The following is a 17,261-nucleotide window of genomic DNA, read 5'->3' as shown; positions in this document are numbered from 1 at the left end:
TCAGGCCAGCCCTCCTTCAGGGATCTTGCCACACTTTGAAGCCTGCACAGTAAAAGGTACTTAGCGAAGTTCCCAGGGTTTCGTCATGCTCTCCCTCGGCAGCTCCACTCCTGCAGGGACTCATGTTTGCTGTGAACTAGGATAGGTGGCCCTGCTTCGAAAAGCAGTCTTTTCCCCTTTGGAAAAGTGGATTCTTGTAGCCTCGGAGCTGCTTGCGAAACCCTAGGAAGGCCAGGCTTCTACTCACTGCAGGCACGCCCGGGGAGGAAACGAGTATGTTCCCCCAGAGAAACAGGCTGCTTGCAAGTGTCGAGGGGAGCTTCTCAGGTGCCCAGTGGGTCCCGTTTGTTTCCCTTCGCAGCTCCCATCCTGCAGGTCCTTATGCTGGGTGCTAACAAGAGTAGGTGGCTCTGCCGACAAAAGCAGCCTTTTCCCTTTGGAAGCTTGGATTCTAGTGTCTCAGGGGCTGCTTTCCAAACCTTGAAGTTGCCCAGGTTCTAACCTCCGTAGGTACGCTTGCGTAGCAAACGAGCACTTTCCCCCGAGAAACCGGGTTCCTGCCACGTTGGAGAAGAGTTAATCCCGCAGACCTCGTTCCTCCTGGGAAAGCGCAAGGCCACACTGAGCCTCAGGGTAGTGCTTAAGTTTCCACCCGGTAAGCTCTGCGTGCCTCCGTTTCCATGAGGTCTCCACCGTTGTTGTGTTTCAATGGAAAGCGAGGATAGCTTTCAGGACTCCAAGCACTCTTGCCTCCGTACCGTTTCCCATGCTACCACACGGATCCCCCCCACGTCTCCTCTCTGTCTGCTGAGCCACAAGCAGCCGTGTAGGCCCTTCGGAACACTTCTTGCATGCACAGCCGAAGGCGTCACACTGCTCTCTCTCTACCTTTTGAAACCTAGGTTGCCGCAGCTTCTCCCAGCTCACGAAGACAGTCAGAGCCGGTCTCATGTGCTGGGTAACGTGGACTCAGTGAGGACAAGGGCCCTACCTGCACTCAGAAAAACACTCTGCTCAGCTCTCCATCCAGGCGGTCACACCGCCTGACTCGGTTTAGCAGGACGTCGATGGGAGGTCCAAGCTGAGCAAAGAGCACAATTCCTCCTTTACCCTGCTAGGCCCCGGAAGAGGTAGTGCCAACTAGGCCTCGCTCAGGCCAGCCCTCCTTCAGGGATCTTGCCACACTTTGAAGCCTGCACTGTAAAAGGTACTTAGCGAAGTTCCCAGGGTTTCGCCATGCTCCCCCTCGGCAGCTCCACTCCTGCAGGGACTCATGTTTGCTGTGAACTAGGATAGGTGGCCCTGCTTCGAAAAGCAGTCTTTTCCCCTTTGGAAATGTGGATTCTTGTAGCCTTGGAGCCGCTTGCGAAACCCTAGGAAGGCCAGGCTTCTACTCACTGCAGGCACGCCCGGGGAGGAAACGAGTATGTTCCCCCAGAGAAACAGGCTGCTTGCAAGTGTCGAGGGGAGCTTCTCAGGTGCCCCGTGGGTCCCGTTTGTTTCCCTTCGCAGCTCCCATCCCTCAGGTACTTATGCTGTGTGCTAACAAGAGTAGGTGGCTCTGCCGACAAAAGCAGCCTTTTCCCTTTGGAAACTTGGATTCTAGTGTCTCAGGGGCTGCTTGCCAAACCTTGAAGTTGCCTAGGATCTAACCTCCGTAGGTACGCTTGCGTAGCAAACGAGCACTTTGCCCCGAGAAACCGGGTTCCTGCCAGGTTGGAGGAGAGTTAATCCCGCAGACCTCGTTCCTCCTGGGAAAGCGCAAGGCCACACTGAGCCTCAGGGTAGTGCCTAAGTTTCCACCTGGCTAGCTCTGCGTGTCTCGGTTTCCATGAGGTCTCCACCGTTGTTGTGCTTCAATGGAAAGCGAGGATAGCTTTCAGGACTCCAAGCACTCTTGCCTCCGTACAGTTTCCCATGCTACCACACGGATCCCCCCCACGTCTCCTCTCTGTCTGCTGAGCCACAAGCTGCCGTGTAGGCCCTTCGGAACACTTCTTGCATGCACAGCCCAAGGCGTCACACTGCTCTCTCTCTACCTTTTGAAACCTATGTTGCCGCAGCTTCTCCCAGCTCACGAAGACCGTCAGAGCCGGTCTCATGTGCTGGGTAACGTGGAGTCATGAGGACAAGGGCCCTACCTGCACTCAGAAAAACACTCTGCTCAGCTCTCTATCCAGGAGCTCACACCGCCTGACTCGGTTTAGCAGGACGTCGATGTGAGGTCCAAGCTGAGCAAAGAGCACAATTCCTCCTTTACCCTGCTAGGCCCCGGAAGAGGTAGTGCCAACTAGGCCTCGCTCAGGCCAGCCCTCCTTCAGGGATCTTGCCACACTTTGAAGCCTGCACAGTAAAAGGTTCTTAGCGAAGTTCCCAGGGTTTCGCCATGCTCCCCCTCGGCAGCTCCACTCCTGCAGGGACTCATGTTTGCTGTGAACTAGGATAGGTGGCCCTGCTTCGAAAAGCAGTCTTTTCCCCTTTGAAAATGCGGATTCTTGTAGCCTCGGAGCTGTTTGCGAAACCCTAGGAAGGCCCAGCTTCTAGTCACTGCAGGCACGCCCGGTGAGGAAACGAGTATGTTCCCCCAGAGAAACAGGCTGCTTGCAAGTGTCGAGGGGAGCTTCTCAGGTGCCCAGTGGGTCCCGTTTGTTTCCCTTCGCAGCTCCCATCCTGCAGGTCCTTATGCTGGGTGCTAACAAGAGTAGGTGGCTCTGCCGACAAAAGCAGCCTTTTCCCTTTGGAAGCTTGGATTCTAGTGTCTAAGGGGCTGCTTGCAAAACCTTGAAGTTGCCCAGGATCTAACCTCCGTAGGTACGCTTGCGTAGCAAACGAGCACTTTCCCCCGAGAAACCGGGTTCCTGCCACGTTGGAGAAGAGTTAATCCCGCAGACCTCGTTCCTCCTGGGAAAGCGCAAGGCCACACTGAGACTCAGGGTAGTGCCTAAGTTTCCACCGGGCAAGCTCTGCGTGCCTCGGTTTCCATGAGGTCTCCACCGTTGTTGTGCTTCAATGGAAAGCGAGGATAGCTTTCAGGACTCCAAGCACTCTTGCCTGCGTACAGTTTCCCATGCTACCACACGGATCCCCCCCACGTCTCCTCTCTGTCTGCTGAGCCACAAGCTGCCGTGTAGGCCCTTCGGAACACTTCTTGCATGCACAGCCCAAGGCGTCACACTGCTCTCTCTCTACCTTTTGAAACCTAGGTTGCCGCAGCTTCTCCCAGCTCACGAAGACAGTCAGAGTCGGTCTCATGTGCTGGGTAACGTGGACTCAGTGAGGACAAGGGCCCTACCTGCACTCAGAAAAACACTCTGCTCAGCTCTCCATCCAGGCGGTCACACCGCCTGACTCGGTTTAGCAGGACGTCGATGTGAGGTCCAAGCTGAGCAAAGAGCACAATTCCTCCTTTACCCTGCTAGGCCCCGGAAGAGGTAGTGCCAACTAGGCCTCGCTCAGGCCAGCCCTCCTTCAGGGATCTTGCCACACTTTGAAGCCTGCACTGTAAAAGGTACTTAGCGAAGTTCCCAGGGTTTCGCCATGCTCCCCCTCGGCAGCTCCACTCCTGCAGGGACTCATGTTTGCTGTGAACTAGGATAGGTGGCCCTGCTTCGAAAAGCAGTCTTTTCCCCTTTGGAAATGTGGATTCTTGTAACCTCGGAGCCGCTTGCGAAACCCTAGGAAGGCCAGGCTTCTACTCACTGCAGGCACGCCCGGGGAGGAAACGAGTATGTTCCCCCAGAGAAACAGGCTGCTTGCAAGTGTCGAGGGGAGCTTCTCAGGTGCCCAGTGGGTCCCGTTTGTTTCCCTTCGCAGCTCCCATCCTGCAGGTCCTTATGCTGGGTGCTAACAAGAGTAGGTGGCTCTGCCGACAAAAGCAGCCTTTTCCCTTTGGAAGCTTGGATTCTAGTGTCTCAGGGGCTGCTTGCCAAACCTTGAAGTTGCCCAGGTTCTAACCTCAATAGGTACGCTTGCGTAGCAAACCAGCACTTTCCCCCGAGAAACCGGGTTCCTGCCACGTTGGAGAAGAGTTAATCCCGCAGACCTCGTTCCTCCTGGGAAAGCGCAAGGCCACACTGAGCCTCAGGGTAGTTCCTAAGTTTCCACCCGGTAAGCTCTGCGTGCCTCCGTTTCCATGAGGTCTCCACCGTTGTTGTGCTTCAATGGAAAGCGAGGATAGCTTTCAGGACTCCAAGCACTCTTGCTCTCGTACCGTTTCCCATGCTACCACACGGATCCCCCCCACGTCTCCTCTCTGTCTGCTGAGCCACAAGCTGCATTGTAGGCCCTTCCGAACACTTCTTGCATGCACAGCCCAAGGCGTCACACTGCTCTCTCTCTACCTTTTGAAACCTAGGTTGCCGCAGCTTCTCCCCGCTGACGAAGACAGTCAGAGCCGGTCTCATGTGCTGGGTAACGTGGACTCAGTGAGGACAAGGGCCCTACCTGCACTCAGAAAAACACTCTGCTCAGCTCTCCATCCAGGAGCTCACACCGCCTGACTCGGTTTAGCAGGACGTCGATGTGAGGTCCAAGCTGAGCAAAGAGCACAATTCCTCCTTTACCCTGCTAGGCCACGGAAGAGGTAATGCCAACTAGGCCTCGCTCAGGCCAGCCCTCCTTCAGGGATCTTGCCACACTTTGAAGCCTGCACAGTAAAAGGTACTTAGCGAAGTTCCCAGGGTTTCGTCATGCTCTCCCTCGGCAGCTCCACTCCTGCAGGGACTCATGTTTGCTGTGAACTAGGATAGGTGGCCCTGCTTCGAAAAGCAGTCTTTTCCCCTTTGGAAAAGTGGATTCTTGTAGCCTCGGAGCTGCTTGCGAAACCCTAGGAAGGCCAGGCTTCTACTCACTGCAGGCACGCCCGGGGAGGAAACGAGTATGTTCCCCCAGAGAAACAGGCTGCTTGCAAGTGTCGAGGGGAGCTTCTCAGGTGCCCAGTGGGTCCCGTTTGTTTCCCTTCGCAGCTCCCATCCTGCAGGTCCTTATGCTGGGTGCTAACAAGAGTAGGTGGCTCTGCCGACAAAAGCAGCCTTTTCCCTTTGGAAGCTTGGATTCTAGTGTCTCAGGGGCTGCTTGCCAAACCTTGAAGTTGCCCAGGTTCTAACCTCCGTAGGTACGCTTGCGTAGCAAACGAGCACTTTCCCCCGAGAAACCGGGTTCCTGCCACGTTGGAGAAGAGTTAATCCCGCAGACCTCGTTCCTCCTGGGAAAGCGCAAGGCCACACTGAGCCTCAGGGTAGTGCCTAAGTTTCCACCCGGTAAGCTCTGCGTGCCTCCGTTTCCATGAGGTCTCCACCGTTGTTGTGTTTCAATGGAAAGCGAGGATAGCTTTCAGGACTCCAAGCACTCTTGCCTCCGTACCGTTTCCCATGCTACCACACGGATCCCCCCCACGTCTCCTCTCTGTCTGCTGAGCCACAAGCAGCCGTGTAGGCCCTTCGGAACACTTCTTGCATGCACAGCCGAAGGCGTCACACTGCTCTCTCTCTACCTTTTGAAACCTAGGTTGCCGCAGCTTCTCCCAGCTCACGAAGACAGTCAGAGCCGGTCTCATGTGCTGGGTAACGTGGACTCAGTGAGGACAAGGGCCCTACCTGCACTCAGAAAAACACTCTGCTCAGCTCTCCATCCAGGCGGTCACACCGCCTGACTCGGTTTAGGAGGACGTCGATGGGAGGTCCAAGCTGAGCAAAGAGCACAATTCCTCCTTTACCCTGCTAGGCCCCGGAAGAGGTAGTGCCAACTAGGCCTCGCTCAGGCCAGCCCTCCTTCAGGGATCTTGCCACACTTTGAAGCCTGCACTGTAAAAGGTACTTAGCGAAGTTCCCAGGGTTTCGCCATGCTCCCCCTCGGCAGCTCCACTCCTGCAGGGACTCATGTTTGCTGTGAACTAGGATAGGTGGCCCTGCTTCGAAAAGCAGTCTTTTCCCCTTTGAAAATGCGGATTCTTGTAGCCTCGGAGCTGTTTGAGAAACCCTAGGAAGGCCCAGCTTCTACTCACTGCAGGCACGCCCGGTGAGAAAACGAGTATGTTCCCCCAGAGAAACAGGCTGCTTGCAAGTGTCGAGGGGAGCTTCTCAGGTGCCCAGTGGGTCCCGTTTGTTTCCCTTCGCAGCTCCCATCCCTCAGGTACTTATGCTGTGTGCTAACAAGAGTAGGTGGCTCTGCCGACAAAAGCAGCCTTTTCCCTTTGGAAACTTGGATTCTAGTGTCTCAGGGGCTGCTTGCCAAACCTTGAAGTTGCCTAGGATCTAACCTCCGTAGGTACGCTTGCGTAGCAAACGAGCACTTTGCCCCGAGAAACCGGGTTCCTGCCAGGTTGGAGGAGAGTTAATCCCGCAGACCTCGTTCCTCCTGGGAAAGCGCAAGGCCACACTGAGCCTCAGGGTAGTGCCTAAGTTTCCACCTGGCTAGCTCTGCGTGTCTCGGTTTCCATGAGGTCTCCACCGTTGTTGTGCTTCAATGGAAAGCGAGGATAGCTTTCAGGACTCCAAGCACTCTTGCCTCCGTACAGTTTCCCATGCTACCACACGGATCCCCCCCACGTCTCCTCTCTGTCTGCTGAGCCACAAGCTGCCGTGTAGGCCCTTCGGAACACTTCTTGCATGCACAGCCCAAGGCGTCACACTGCTCTCTCTCTACCTTTTGAAACCTATGTTGCCGCAGCTTCTCCCAGCTCACGAAGACCGTCAGAGCCGGTCTCATGTGCTGGGTAACGTGGAGTCATGAGGACAAGGGCCCTACCTGCACTCAGAAAAACACTCTGCTCAGCTCTCTATCCAGGAGCTCACACCGCCTGACTCGGTTTAGCAGGACGTCGATGTGAGGTCCAAGCTGAGCAAAGAGCACAATTCCTCCTTTACCCTGCTAGGCCCCGGAAGAGGTAGTGCCAACTAGGCCTCGCTCAGGCCAGCCCTCCTTCAGGGATCTTGCCACACTTTGAAGCCTGCACAGTAAAAGGTTCTTAGCGAAGTTCCCAGGGTTTCGCCATGCTCCCCCTCGGCAGCTCCACTCCTGCAGGGACTCATGTTTGCTGTGAACTAGGATAGGTGGCCCTGCTTCGAAAAGCAGTCTTTTCCCCTTTGAAAATGCGGATTCTTGTAGCCTCGGAGCTGTTTGCGAAACCCTAGGAAGGCCCAGCTTCTAGTCACTGCAGGCACGCCCGGTGAGGAAACGAGTATGTTCCCCCAGAGAAACAGGCTGCTTGCAAGTGTCGAGGGGAGCTTCTCAGGTGCCCAGTGGGTCCCGTTTGTTTGCCTTCGCAGCTCCCATCTCTCAGGTACTTATGCTGTGTGCTAACAAGAGTAGGTGGCTCTGCAGACAAAAGCAGCCTTTTCCCTTTGGAAACTTGGATTCTAGTGTCTCAGGGGCTGCTTGCCAAACCTTGAAGTTGCCTAGGATCTAACCTCCGTAGGTACGCTTGCGTAGCAAACGAGCACTTTCCCCCGAGAAACCGGGTTCCTGCCAGGTTGGAGGAGAGTTAATCCCGCAGACCTCGTTCCTCCTGGGAAAGCGCAAGGCCACACTGAGCCTCAGGGTAGTGCCTAAGTTTCCACCAGGCAAGCTCTGCGTGCCTCCGTTTCCATGAGGTCTCCACCGTTGTTGTGCTTCAATGGAAAGCGAGGATAGCTTTCAGGACTCCAAGCACTCTTGCCTCCGTACAGTTTCCCATGCTACCACACGGATCCCCCCCACGTCTCCTCTCTGTCTGCTGAGCCACAAGCTGCCGTGTAGGCCCTTCGGAACACTTCTTGCATGCACAGCCGAAGGCGTCACACTGCTCTCTCTCTACCTTTTGAAACCTAGGTTGCCGCAGCTTCTCCCAGCTCACGAAGACAGTCACAGCCGGTCTCATGTGCTGGGTAACGTGGACTCAGTGAGGACAAGGGCCCTACCTGCACTCAGAAAAACACTCTGCTCAGCTCTCCATCCAGGAGCTCACACCGCCTGACTCGGTTTAGCAGGACGTCGATGTGAGGTCCAAGCTGAGCAAAGAGCACAATTCCTCCTTTACCCTGCTAGGCCACGGAAGAGGTAATGCCAACTAGGCCTCGCTCAGGCCAGCCCTCCTTCAGGGATCTTGCCACACTTTGAAGCCTGCACAGTAAAAGGTACTTAGCGAAGTTCCCAGGGTTTCGTCATGCTCTCCCTCTGCAGCTCCACTCCTGCAGGGACTCATGTTTGCTGTGAACTAGGATAGGTGGCCCTGCTTCGAAAAGCAGTCTTTTCCCCTTTGGAAAAGTGGATTCTTGTAGCCTCGGAGCTGCTTGCGAAACCCTAGGAAGGCCAGGCTTCTACTCACTGCAGGCACGCCCGGGGAGGAAACGAGTATGTTCCCCCAGAGAAACAGGCTGCTTGCAAGTGTCGAGGGGAGCTTCTCAGGTGCCCAGTGGGTCCCGTTTGTTTCCCTTCGCAGCTCCCATCCTGCAGGTCCTTATGCTGGGTGCTAACAAGAGTAGGTGGCTCTGCCGACAAAAGCAGCCTTTTCCCTTTGGAAGCTTGGATTCTAGTGTCTCAGGGGCTGCTTGCCAAACCTTGAAGTTGCCCAGGTTCTAACCTCCGTAGGTACGCTTGCGTAGCAAACGAGCACTTTCCCCCGAGAAACCGGGTTCCTGCCACGTTGGAGAAGAGTTAATCCCGCAGACCTCGTTCCTCCTGGGAAAGCGCAAGGCCACACTGAGCCTCAGGGTAGTGCTTAAGTTTCCACCCGGTAAGCTCTGCGTGCCTCCGTTTCCATGATGTCTCCACCGTTGTTGTGTTTCAATGGAAAGCGAGGATAGCTTTCAGGACTCCAAGCACTCTTGCCTCCGTACCGTTTCCCATGCTACCACACGGATCCCCCCCACGTCTCCTCTCTGTCTGCTGAGCCACAAGCAGCCGTGTAGGCCCTTCGGAACACTTCTTGCATGCACAGCCGAAGGCGTCACACTGCTCTCTCTCTACCTTTTGAAACCTAGGTTGCCGCAGCTTCTCCCAGCTCACGAAGACAGTCAGAGCCGGTCTCATGTGCTGGGTAACGTGGACTCAGTGAGGACAAGGGCCCTACCTGCACTCAGAAAAACACTCTGCTCAGCTCTCCATCCAGGCGGTCACACCGCCTGACTCGGTTTAGGAGGACGTCGATAGGAGGTCCAAGCTGAGCAAAGAGCACAATTCCTCCTTTACCCTGCTAGGCCCCGGAAGAGGTAGTGCCAACTAGGCCTCGCTCAGGCCAGCCCTCCTTCAGGGATCTTGCCACACTTTGAAGCCTGCACTGTAAAAGGTACTTAGCGAAGTTCCCAGGGTTTCGCCATGCTCCCCCTCGGCAGCTCCACTCCTGCAGGGACTCATGTTTGCTGTGAACTAGGATAGGTGGCCCTGCTTCGAAAAGCAGTCTTTTCCCCTTTGAAAATGCGGATTCTTGTAGCCTCGGAGCTGTTTGCGAAACCCTAGGAAGGCCCAGCTTCTAGTCACTGCAGGCACGCCCGGTGAGGAAACGAGTATGTTCCCCCAGAGAAACAGGCTGCTTGCAAGTGTCGAGGGGAGCTTCTCAGGTGCCCAGTGGGTCCCGTTTGTTTGCCTTCGCAGCTCCCATCTCTCAGGTACTTATGCTGTGTGCTAACAAGAGTAGGTGGCTCTGCAGACAAAAGCAGCCTTTTCCCTTTGGAAACTTGGATTCTAGTGTCTCAGGGGCTGCTTGCCAAACCTTGAAGTTGCCTAGGATCTAACCTCCGTAGGTACGCTTGCGTAGCAAACGAGCACTTTCCCCCGAGAAACCGGGTTCCTGCCAGGTTGGAGGAGAGTTAATCCCGCAGACCTCGTTCCTCCTGGGAAAGCGCAAGGCCACACTGAGCCTCAGGGTAGTGCCTAAGTTTCCACCAGGCAAGCTCTGCGTGCCTCCGTTTCCATGAGGTCTCCACCGTTGTTGTGCTTCAATGGAAAGCGAGGATAGCTTTCAGGACTCCAAGCACTCTTGCCTCCGTACAGTTTCCCATGCTACCACACGGATCCCCCCCACGTCTCCTCTCTGTCTGCTGAGCCACAAGCTGCCGTGTAGGCCCTTCGGAACACTTCTTGCATGCACAGCCCAAGGCGTCACACTGCTCTCTCTCTACCTTTTGAAACCTATGTTGCCGCAGCTTCTCCCAGCTCACGAAGACCGTCAGAGCCGGTCTCATGTGCTGGGTAACGTGGAGTCATGAGGACAAGGGCCCTACCTGCACTCAGAAAAACACTCTGCTCAGCTCTCTATCCAGGAGCTCACACCGCCTGACTCGGTTTAGCAGGACGTCGATGTGAGGTCCAAGCTGAGCAAAGAGCACAATTCCTCCTTTACCCTGCTAGGCCCCGGAAGAGGTAGTGCCAACTAGGCCTCGCTCAGGCCAGCCCTCCTTCAGGGATCTTGCCACACTTTGAAGCCTGCACAGTAAAAGGTTCTTAGCGAAGTTCCCAGGGTTTCGCCATGCTCCCCCTCGGCAGCTCCACTCCTGCAGGGACTCATGTTTGCTGTGAACTAGGATAGGTTGCCCTGCTTCGAAAAGCAGTCTTTTCCCCTTTGAAAATGCGGATTCTTGTAGCCTCGGAGCTGTTTGCGAAACCCTAGGAAGGCCCAGCTTCTAGTCACTGCAGGCACGCCCGGTGAGGAAACGAGTATGTTCCCCCAGAGAAACAGGCTGCTTGCAAGTGTCGAGGGGAGCTTCTCAGGTGCCCAGTGGGTCCCGTTTGTTTGCCTTCGCAGCTCCCATCTCTCAGGTACTTATGCTGTGTGCTAACAAGAGTAGGTGGCTCTGCAGACAAAAGCAGCCTTTTCCCTTTGGAAACTTGGATTCTAGTGTCTCAGGGGCTGCTTGCCAAACCTTGAAGTTGCCTAGGATCTAACCTCCGTAGGTACGCTTGCGTAGCAAACGAGCACTTTCCCCCGAGAAACCGGGTTCCTGCCAGGTTGGAGGAGAGTTAATCCCGCAGACCTCGTTCCTCCTGGGAAAGCGCAAGGCCACACTGAGCCTCAGGGTAGTGCCTAAGTTTCCACCAGGCAAGCTCTGCGTGCCTCCGTTTCCATGAGGTCTCCACCGTTGTTGTGCTTCAATGGAAAGCGAGGATAGCTTTCAGGACTCCAAGCACTCTTGCCTCCGTACAGTTTCCCATGCTACCACACGGATCCCCCCCACGTCTCCTCTCTGTCTGCTGAGCCACAAGCTGCCGTGTAGGCCCTTCGGAACACTTCTTGCATGCACAGCCGAAGGCGTCACACTGCTCTCTCTCTACCTTTTGAAACCTAGGTTGCCGCAGCTTCTCCCAGCTCACGAAGACAGTCAGAGCCGGTCTCATGTGCTGGGTAACGTGGACTCAGTGAGGACAAGGGCCCTACCTGCACTCAGAAAAACACTCTGCTCAGCTCTCCATCCAGGCGGTCACACCGCCTGACTCGGTTTAGCAGGACGTCGATGTGAGGTCCAAGGTGAGCAAAGAGCACAATTCCTCCTTTACCCTGCTAGGCCCCGGAAGAGGTAGTGCCAACTAGGCCTCGCTCAGGCCAGCCCTCCTTCAGGGATCTTGCCACACTTTGAAGCCTGCACTGTAAAAGGTACTTAGCGAAGTTCCCAGGGTTTCGCCATGCTCCCCCTCGGCAGCTCCACTCCTGCAGGGACTCATGTTTGCTGTGAACTAGGATAGGTGGCCCTGCTTCGAAAAGCAGTCTTTTCCCCTTTGGAAATGTGGATTCTTGTAGCCTCGGAGCCGCTTGCGAAACCCTAGGAAGGCCAGGCTTCTACTCACTGCAGGCACGCCCGGGGAGGAAACGAGTATGTTCCCCCAGAGAAACAGGCTGCTTGCAAGTGTCGAGGGGAGCTTCTCAGGTGCCCAGTGGGTCCCGTTTGTTTCCCTTCGCAGCTCCCATCCTGCAGGTCCTTATGCTGGGTGCTAACAAGAGTAGGTGGCTCTGCCGACAAAAGCAGCCTTTTCCCTTTGGAAGCTTGGATTCTAGTGTCTCAGGGGCTGCTTGCCAAACCTTGAAGTTGCCCAGGTTCTAACCTCAATAGGTACGCTTGCGTAGCAAACCAGCACTTTCCCCCGAGAAACCGGGTTCCTGCCACGTTGGAGAAGAGTTAATCCCGCAGACCTCGTTCCTCCTGGGAAAGCGCAAGGCCACACTGAGCCTCAGGGTAGTTCCTAAGTTTCCACCCGGTAAGCTCTGCGTGCCTCGGTTTCCATGAGGTCTCCACCGTTGTTGTGCTTCAATGGAAAGCGAGGATAGCTTTCAGGACTCCAAGCACTCTTGCTCTCGTACCGTTTCCCATGCTACCACACGGATCCCCCCCACGTCTCCTCTCTGTCTGCTGAGCCACAAGCTGCATTGTAGGCCCTTCCGAACACTTCTTGCATGCACAGCCCAATGCGTCACACTGCTCTCTCTCTACCTTTTGAAACCTATGTTGCCGCAGCTTCTCCCAGCTCACGAAGACCGTCAGAGCCGGTCTCATGTGCTGGGTAACGTGGAGTCATGAGGACAAGGGCCCTACCTGCACTCAGAAAAACACTCTGCTCAGCTCTCTATCCAGGAGCTCACACCGCCTGACTCGGTTTAGCAGGACGTCGATGTGAGGTCCAAGCTGAGCAAAGAGCACAATTCCTCCTTTACCCTGCTAGGCCCCGGAAGAGGTAGTGCCAACTAGGCCTCGCTCAGGCCAGCCCTCCTTCAGGGATCTTGCCACACTTTGAAGCCTGCACAGTAAAAGGTTCTTAGCGAAGTTCCCAGGGTTTCGCCATGCTCCCCCTCGGCAGCTCCACTCCTGCAGGGACTCATGTTTGCTGTGAACTAGGATAGGTGGCCCTGCTTCGAAAAGCAGTCTTTTCCCCTTTGAAAATGCGGATTCTTGTAGCCTCGGAGCTGTTTGCGAAACCCTAGGAAGGCCCAGCTTCTAGTCACTGCAGGCACGCCCGGTGAGGAAACGAGTATGTTCCCCCAGAGAAACAGGCTGCTTGCAAGTGTCGAGGGGAGCTTCTCAGGTGCCCAGTGGGTCCCGTTTGTTTCCCTTCGCAGCTCCCATCCTGCAGGTCCTTATGCTGGGTGCTAACAAGAGTAGGTGGCTCTGCCGACAAAAGCAGCCTTTTCCCTTTGGAAGCTTTGATTCTAGTGTCTAAAGGGCTGCTTGCCAAACCTTGAAGTTGCCCAGGTTGTAACCTCCGTAGGTACGCTTGCGTAGCAAATGAGCACTTTCCCCCGAGAAACCGGGTTCCTGCCAGGTAGGAGGAGAGTTAATCCCGCAGACCTCGTTCCTCGTGGGAAAGCGCAAGGCCACACTGAGCCTCAGGGTAGTGCCTAAGTTTCCACCCGGTAAGCTCTGCGTGCCTCCGTTTCCATGAGGTCTCCACCGTTGTTGTGCTTCAATGGAAAGCGAGGATAGCTTTCAGGACTCCAAGCACTCTTGCCTCCGTACAGTTTCCCATGCTACCACACGGATCCCCCCCACGTCTCCTCTCTGTCTGCTGAGCCACAAGCTGCCGTGTAGTCCCTGCGGAACACTTCTTGCATGCACAGCCGAAGGCGTCACACTGCTCTCTCTCTACCTTTTGAAACCTAGGTTGCCGCAGCTTCTCCCAGCTCACGAAGACAGTCAGAGCCGGTCTCATGTGCTGGGTAACGTGGACTCAGTGAGGACAAGGGCCCTACCTGCACTCAGAAAAACACTCTGCTCAGCTCTCCATCCAGGCGGTCACACCGCCTGACTCGGTTTAGCAGGACGTCGATGTGAGGTCCAAGCTGAGCAAAGAGCACAATTCCTCCTTTACCCTGCTAGGCCCCGGAAGAGGTAGTGCCAACTAGGCCTCGCTCAGGCCAGCCCTCCTTCAGGGATCTTGCCACACTTTGAAGCCTGCACTGTAAAAGGTACTTAGCGAAGTTCCCAGGGTTTCGCCATGCTCCCCCTCGGCAGCTCCACTCCTGCAGGGACTCATGTTTGCTGTGAACTAGGATAGGTGGCCCTCCTTCGAAAAGCAGTCTTTTCCCCTTTGGAAATGTGGATTCTTGTAGCCTCGGAGCCGCTTGCGAAACCCTAGGAAGGCCAGGCTTCTAGTCACTGCAGGCACGCCCGGGGAGGAAACGAGTATGTTCCCCCAGAGAAACAGGCTGCTTGCAAGTGTCGAGGGGAGCTTCTCAGGTGCCCAGTGGGTCCCGTTTGTTTCCCTTCGCAGCTCCCATCCTGCAGGTCCTTATGCTGGGTGCTAACAAGAGTAGGTGGCTCTGCCGACAAAAGCAGCCTTTTCCCTTTGGAAGCTTGGATTCTAGTGTCTCAGGGGCTGCTTGCCAAACCTTGAAGTTGCCCAGGTTCTAACCTCAATAGGTACGCTTGCGTAGCAAACGAGCACTTTCCCCCGAGAAACCGGGTTCCTGCCACGTTGGAGAAGAGTTAATCCCGCAGACCTCGTTCCTCCTGGGAAAGCGCAAGGCCACACTGAGCCTCAGGGTAGTTCCTAAGTTTCCACCCGGTAAGCTCTGCGTGCCTCGGTTTCCATGAGGTCTCCACCGTTGTTGTGCTTCAATGGAAAGCGAGGATAGCTTTCAGGACTCCAAGCACTCTTGCTCTCGTACCGTTTCCCATGCTACCACACGGATCCCCCCCACGTCTCCTCTCTGTCTGCTGAGCCACAAGCTGCATTGTAGGCCCTTCCGAACACTTCTTGCATGCACAGCCCAAGGCGTCACACTGCTCTCTCTCTATCTTTTGAAACCTAGGTTGCCGCAGCTTCTCCCCGCTGAAGAAGACAGTCAGAGCCGGTCTCATGTGCTGGGTAACGTGGACTCAGTGAGGACAAGGGCCCTACCTGCACTCAGAAAAACACTCTGCTCAGCTCTCCATCCAGGAGCTCACACCGCCTGACTCGGTTTAGCAGGACGTCGATGTGAGGTCCAAGCTGAGCAAAGAGCACAATTCCTCCTTTACCCTGCTAGGCCACGGAAGAGGTAATGCCAACTAGGCCTCCCTCAGGCCAGCCCTCCTTCAGGGATCTTGCCACACTTTGAAGCCTGCACAGTAAAAGGTACTTAGCGAAGTTCCCAGGGTTTCGCCATGCTCTCCCTCGGCAGCTCCACTCCTGCAGGGACTCATGTTTGCTGTGAACTAGGATAGGTGGCCCTGCTTCGAAAAGCAGTCTTTTCCCCTTTGAAAATGTGGATTCTTGTAGCCTCGGAGCTGTTTGAGAAACCCTAGGAAGGCCCAGCTTCTACTCACTGCAGGCACGCCCGGTGAGAAAACGAGTATGTTCCCCCAGAGAAACAGGCTGCTTGCAAGTGTCGAGGGGAGCTTCTCAGGTGCCCAGTGGGTCCCGTTTGTTTCCCTTCGCAGCTCCCATCCCTCAGGTACTTATGCTGTGTGCTAACAAGAGTAGGTGGCTCTGCCGACAAAAGCAGCCTTTTCCCTTTGGAAACTTGGATTCTAGTGTCTCAGGGGCTGCTTGCCAAACCTTGAAGTTGCCTAGGATCTAACCTCCGTAGGTACGCTTGCGTAGCAAACGAGCACTTTGCCCCGAGAAACCGGGTTCCTGCCAGGTTGGAGGAGAGTTAATCCCGCAGACCTCGTTCCTCCTGGGAAAGCGCAAGGCCACACTGAGCCTCAGGGTAGTGCCTAAGTTTCCACCTGGCTAGCTCTGCGTGTCTCGGTTTCCATGAGGTCTCCACCGTTGTTGTGCTTCAATGGAAAGCGAGGATAGCTTTCAGGACTCCAAGCACTCTTGCCTCCGTACAGTTTCCCATGCTACCACACGGATCCCCCCCACGTCTCCTCTCTGTCTGCTGAGCCACAAGCTGCCGTGTAGGCCCTTCGGAACACTTCTTGCATGCACAGCCCAAGGCGTCACACTGCTCTCTCTCTACCTTTTGAAACCTATGTTGCCGCAGCTTCTCCCAGCTCACGAAGACCGTCAGAGCCGGTCTCATGTGCTGGGTAACGTGGAGTCATGAGGACAAGGGCCCTACCTGCACTCAGAAAAACACTCTGCTCAGCTCTCTATCCAGGAGCTCACACCGCCTGACTCGGTTTAGCAGGACGTCGATGTGAGGTCCAAGCTGAGCAAAGAGCACAATTCCTCCTTTACCCTGCTAGGCCCCGGAAGAGGTAGTGCCAACTAGGCCTCGCTCAGGCCAGCCCTCCTTCAGGGATCTTGCCACACTTTGAAGCCTGCACAGTAAAAGGTTCTTAGCGAAGTTCCCAGGGTTTCGCCATGCTCCCCCTCGGCAGCTCCACTCCTGCAGGGACTCATGTTTGCTGTGAACTAGGATAGGTGGCCCTGCTTCGAAAAGCAGTCTTTTCCCCTTTGAAAATGCGGATTCTTGTAGCCTCGGAGCTGTTTGCGAAACCCTAGGAAGGCCCAGCTTCTAGTCACTGCAGGCACGCCCGGTGAGGAAACGAGTATGTTCCCCCAGAGAAACAGGCTGCTTGCAAGTGTCGAGGGGAGCTTCTCAGGTGCCCAGTGGGTCCCGTTTGTTTCCCTTCGCAGCTCCCATCCTGCAGGTCCTTATGCTGGGTGCTAACAAGAGTAGGTGGCTCTGCCGACAAAAGCAGCCTTTTCCCTTTGGAAGCTTTGATTCTAGTGTCTAAAGGGCTGCTTGCCAAACCTTGAAGTTGCCCAGGTTGTAACCTCCGTAGGTACGCTTGCGTAGCAAATGAGCACTTTCCCTCGAGAAACCGGGTTCCTGCCAGGTAGGAGGAGAGTTAATCCCGCAGACCTCGTTCCTCGTGGGAAAGCGCAAGGCCACACTGAGCCTCAGGGTAGTGCCTAAGTTTCCACCCGGTAAGCTCTGCGTGCCTCCGTTTCCATGAGGTCTCCACCGTTGTTGTGCTTCAATGGAAAGCGAGGATAGCTTTCAGGACTCCAAGCACTCTTGCCTCCGTACCGTTTCCCATGCTACCACACGGATCCCCCCCACGTCTCCTCTCTGTCTGCTGAGCCACAAGCTGCCGTGTAGGCCCTGCGGAACACTTCTTGCATGCACAGCCCAAGGCGTCACACTGCTCTCTCTCTACCTTTTGAAACCTAGGTTGCCGCAGCTTCTCCCAGCTCACGAAGACAGTCAGAGCCGGTCTCATGTGCTGGGTAACGTGGACTCAGTGAGGACAAGGGCCCTACCTGCACTCAGAAAAACACTCTGCTCAGCTCTCCATCCAGGAGCTCACACCGCCTGACTCGGTTTAGCAGGACGTCGATGTGAGGTCCAAGCTGAGCAAAGAGCACAATTCCTCCTTTACCCTGCTAGGCCCCGGAAGAGGTAGTGCCAACTAGGCCTCGCT

This window comes from Balaenoptera physalus (assembly GCF_965194825.1).
Source record: "Balaenoptera physalus genome assembly, chromosome: 13".
In the NCBI taxonomy this organism is placed as follows: domain Eukaryota; kingdom Metazoa; phylum Chordata; class Mammalia; order Artiodactyla; family Balaenopteridae; genus Balaenoptera; species Balaenoptera physalus.
This window is presented reverse-complemented; position numbering follows the sequence as displayed.